The sequence below is a fragment of the Theobroma cacao genome, unplaced genomic scaffold (assembly GCF_000208745.1).
Source record: "Theobroma cacao cultivar B97-61/B2 unplaced genomic scaffold, Criollo_cocoa_genome_V2, whole genome shotgun sequence".
NCBI lineage: Eukaryota > Viridiplantae > Streptophyta > Magnoliopsida > Malvales > Malvaceae > Theobroma > Theobroma cacao.
In genome coordinates, this window is record NW_017234848.1 from 1 (window position 1) to 5,272 (window position 5,272).

At 37.5% G+C, this 5,272-nt stretch overlaps 1 pseudogene; it reads left to right on the forward strand.

The window, feature by feature from the left end:
- Positions 1-1,003: 1,003 nt before the first annotated feature.
- On the forward strand, positions 1,004-4,885 carry LOC18594948 (annotated as a pseudogene).
- Positions 4,886-5,272: the final 387 nt, after the last annotated feature.

Genomic DNA, 5,272 nt, shown 5'->3' on the forward strand with positions numbered 1-5,272 from the left:
CCCAATTCAATTTTCCTTGATAGACAACTTATGGAAAAATTCCATAGTAATTTTCCAGGATTTTAGGAAACGTTTTTAGCTGTCAAAAAAATTTAAAATCGTGGCTTGCTGCTGCAGAGGCAACAACAGTTTTGACTCCACCAGCTCAGTTTTATGAAGGTTTAATTCTAGGGATTTAAATCCTTAAAATTCTTGGCAACAATTTGGATAATTTATGGAACCTTTTCATAAAAAAAAAATCCTCAGCCAATTGGTGCAACTAATTGCACAAATTTAGGCCTTTATTGGTTGCCAAGTCAAACAAAACTATGACTGTCTCTATTGTAAACAGTAACTGTTTTAGCCACGTTTTGGTAACTTTACCTCCACCATTAGCCAAACATAATCACCCATCTTGGAACATTTCTAATGTGTATTGATATCTTAATTTTTGTGCATTTTATGAAGCACTTAAGCCTCACTTTTATGGCTGAAAATGGACCAATACCATGGCTGGACGAATCGAATTCTACCATTTAAATCACACCATAATGTCATGAGATCAAATCTTTATTTGTTAAATTAATTTGTGCATCTCATGCACTTGTTAATCTACAATATTTTGACATTAAAATGAGACTAATATTATAACAAATAAATTTTAAAATTTACAATTAAAATCTATTTAGAAATCAAAATAACTAGAACAAATTGTAAAATTTTAAAACTTACTAATTTGTGTAGAACAAAACCTAAACACCTCATATTCCATTTCAACAAGGCATTAACAACAATAAAGATAAACATGTGTTAAAATCGATCCAAGGAAGGCTCTGATACCATTGATGGGTTTGGCTATGGATGACATGCTCAAAATACGCAGCGGAAAAAAAATTAAAAACTTTATAACTAAACAACAAAACATGCCTTCACCCATGGATCACCTTGGTGATATTTAATACATAAAAGCACAAAATAAATTATTGTTTAGAAAGTTACCTTACCATGTAATTTCGTAATAACGATGGCACTTTTCGAAGCAATCCCGCGAACACCACAAGGAGCCAAAACCCTAGCCAATCAAGTGCTTGGCCGCCAATGGTAGTACACACGATTGCACTTGAACCCTCAACAAAGGAAGGAGATTTTATCGATACTTTGTGCTAGCAAAGAGGACAACAATTGTCCTTTTCTACTTTTTCACAATCTTAGCTGAACCTTTGTCGAAATTGCTTCATAAGTAATTTTCTCTTTCACACAAAGGGAGTGGTGGCAAAGAAAAAAAATGCTTTTCTTTTTCTGACAAAAACTACGTTTTGTTCAATTATGAAAAACTCTCATATGGAAAAATAGTTAAAAGGTGACTTATATAGTTAGGTTAAAATAACTTCAATTTTACAATTAAGCCCTCAATATTATAACACATTTAATATTGAGCCTATTACTTAATTAAACTCTTTTAATTAAGTCCTTGAAAATTAAAATTAAAATTAATTTCTTTTATATTTTCCAATCAAGGCCTTATAGTTATAACTATTTATATTTATGCCAAAAACTTAATCAAACTCTTTTAATTAAGTTTATAGAAGTTAATTACCTAGCATGTGATTTAAGTCTAACTTAAATCGTCACTCTCCCAATTTAATTCAAATGCAATCATTGTGTGTGACCTATTAGGTTCCCAACATGTTGACAATGGAATTGATTAATGACTTAATTAATTAATATAAATTTCAATTAATTAGTTTATAATCAATTCCATAGACCAAGATTGGCATCTAGTAATGCATCATGGCCACCCAATTGCTGGGAGAGTTAAAGGGTTCTTTGACAACCTTTCAGTGTATAGTCTATCAATGTAATTCATTCCCTCATCATATTTCCCGAAGATGATAAGAGCTTGGTACAGTGTCTACTCTTATTGACCTCCATATTTGTTCCTGCAATTATAGCATTAGCTTTATAGAGAGTTATGAAACCTTTTTCATAATCTCCATGTCGCCGTGGCCAAGGACTTCAATAAGCTAATGTTAACCAAGAACTTATAGGAAATGTCCTCTAAAACACTTGAGGTGATGATTCCTATCTTGATCACTCATTTGGCTTCACATGCTTCATACTATACCCAAAAGCATCCTGTTTTAGCATCCTTAGTTAAACACCCATAAGGATGAAATCAAAGCATAGCACTTCACATATAAGACAACCTGGTGTCTCAAGTCTATGGAGTATTTACACAACTGACACATGAGAACTGTTGCATAGACACTCGAGTGTATTACCAAATGCACTTCTCATGGTGGGTCATGTTCAGTGAACTTGCTCTTCTAGGCAAGCACCTATATTCTAGTTCCAAGTATCTCTATACTTCAATCTATGAGATTGATTGCTTACTTCCAAAGTAAGGAACATAGAATATACCAGTCTCTAAGCATCATTGATGTCCAGTCTCAATGATACATTGACCAGGAACATTTTGAGATTATGCTTTGATGCATAGGAATCTCATAACTGCAACGCATTACAGTTTCCTTGCAAGACATATTAATCTTATGGACTTCATCTAATTAGACTTATAACTCATTATAATTACTGTCTTATTGATGAAGGAAAGCCTTTAATCATTCAACATGAACGATACTGTTGCATGATTGGAATCAAGCCTCGACCAATCCCAATTGGCTGCAGGGCTCATCCCAACAAGAATTGAGGTCACTGGGTGGTTATTTGACTGATGGAAACAAGCCAAATTTGACCAGAGTAGAGCATTTTATTCAGGCTGTGGGATTCTATCAAGACAAAATATTCCAGAAAAGAGCACGATTGCATCAGCGTCAAGCAGAAAGAATCAAGCGTGAAAAGCACAAGCTAAAAGAGATGATTCAGAGCCTGATTCTCTGCTTCCTGTTGCTAGATTTAATGGTTCCCGTCTTGCCTTAGGCCCTTCGCTTGCACCCTTTCAGCAAAAAATGGAGTCTCTTGGTCAGCCGTATAAAATGAGACGTTTATCTTCAAGCACCACTATCGGTGCTGCTATTGTCGAAGCAGAGGATAGTATGCACTTTAATGTACATGAGTACAAAGAAGAGTTGAAAGCAAAACTTAAGGAGTTGATCCGTGACAAATCTGATATTTTTAACTCTGAAAATCAAGAGGAAGACAAGATTAATCTGGGAGAACCAGGGTGGAAAGAAAGATATTATGTAGAAAAGTTTTCAGCAAATACTCCAGAGGAAATGGAAGCAATACGAAAAGATGTTGTTTTGAGGTACACGGAAGGTCTATGTTGGGTCATGCACTATTACTATGAAGGGGTTTGTTCTTGGTGGTGGTTTTATCCTTATCATTATGCACCCTTTGCATCTGATCTAAAGGATCTTGGTCAGCTAGATATTCAGTTTGTGTTGGGCTCCTCCTTCAAACCATTCAATCAGTTATTAGGGGTTTTTCCTGCTGCAAGTGCCCATGCACTTCCTGAGCAGTATAGGAAATTGATGTCTGATCCAAATTCACCCATTATCGATTTTTATCCAACTGATTTTGAAATTGACATGAATGGGAAGCGGTATTCATGGCAGGGTATTGCGAAATTGCCTTTTATTGATGAAGAACGTCTTCTTGCAGAGGTTGCAAAAATAGAACATACCTTTGAGGGAGTAAGAAGCACGGAGAAACAGTGTAATGTGTGACATGCTTTTTGTGGCAGCATCACACCGTCTCTCGGAACAAATCTTTTCTCTTGACAATCGTTGTAGACAATTGACAGAAAAGGAACGAATTGAATTAAAGAAGGAAGTCAAACCTGACTTGAGTGATAGGATGAATGGTTACATTTCGCCTTCTACCGGATGTACTCACCCTCCAATATTCAGATCTCCAATCAAGTACACAGAAGATATATTGGCCAATGAAGTTATAAGCTGTATATATAGACTTCCAAAAGCTCAAAAACATATCACGCGTCCCTTAGCTGCAGTTATATTCCCTCCTAAGATTGTGCAATTCAGTGCTTTGAAAACCGAACCTGTGTTATGGCATGAAGATTCGGGGAGGAGAGCTTGGGAAAATAGGAGATCACATGTGCAAGTTCTTCATTTGATGGAAAGGCATAACACTCCGGAAGCCATTTCTGGCCGTAGGCTTGGGGAGGCATCGCACAGATTCATTGCTAATAGCTTACAGATGAAGGTCGATTGTAATGGTTTCAATAATGATATGCAGGCTCCACCACCGTCATATGCCGCTGCTCCCTGTGTCCCACCAGTCAATTCCCATGTAAATTATGGGTTTCATAACCAGGGACAGCATATAATGGCTCCTCCTGGACTAGATTACTTCAGTGCAGGTTACCCCATATCTCAAACTTCTCCTTTGCGTCCTCACCTTGCCCATGGCTACAATGAACCCTATGGTTCTCCTCATCAGTACCAAATAAATAACCAAGCAGCTGCCAATAATTTTCATTACCCTCTGAGAGATCATCAGAACGGTGGATCAAGGCACATGCCCAGGCCTACGACACAACTGTCAATGGAGATTGGTCTCTATCCTTCTCGTCCAGGTGGTTATGATGGCAATCGGATGTACCAAGCACCTGGAACTGGTAGTCATCAGGAGTGGGGTGGTGGAATGGGTCCTCAGGCCAACCAGAATGTTTCTGGAGGGTATGGCCTACATCAACAAGGTGGAGTTAACCGGGGTCTTCATAGTGGGCATGACCATCAGCAACAAAGAGGTAACCAAATGCATAACCAGAGGGGAGGTTATCACCAAAGAGGGAGCCAGCTACGCAGGGGCAATCAACAACATGGTGGCATCCAACAACAAAGAGGAAACTCATATGTTGCATTAGACAGGCAACGCCATAGGAGGCCACTAGCTCCACCAGTTGAGAATAGCCACTGAATGATCCATTTTACTGCTGTTAGGTGTTGATGTTTGAATTGCTGTATAATAATTGTTCCGAGTGGCTAGGGTTTCTTTCTAGAAAAAGTAAGAGATGATGTCTATTTCCTATTTGAGAACGTCTATCTATAACAACATTACATTAAACATTACATTTTTCTATTCCAAGAGGAATTTGTAAAATTTTTGCACGCAACAATGATGGCATTTGATCCACCCATAAAGTTTCTTTGTGTTCTGGGTAAGAAGTTATTAAAATAAATTGCGTGCCCACGTGTGAAAAGTGTAATGCTGTCAGCTGGGAGCTTAGTGTATCGACAAATGCCAGGTTATTTATTTCTGTACTTTGAGTTGAGGATCAGCTTCTTTGTCTGTGTTAATACGTCTG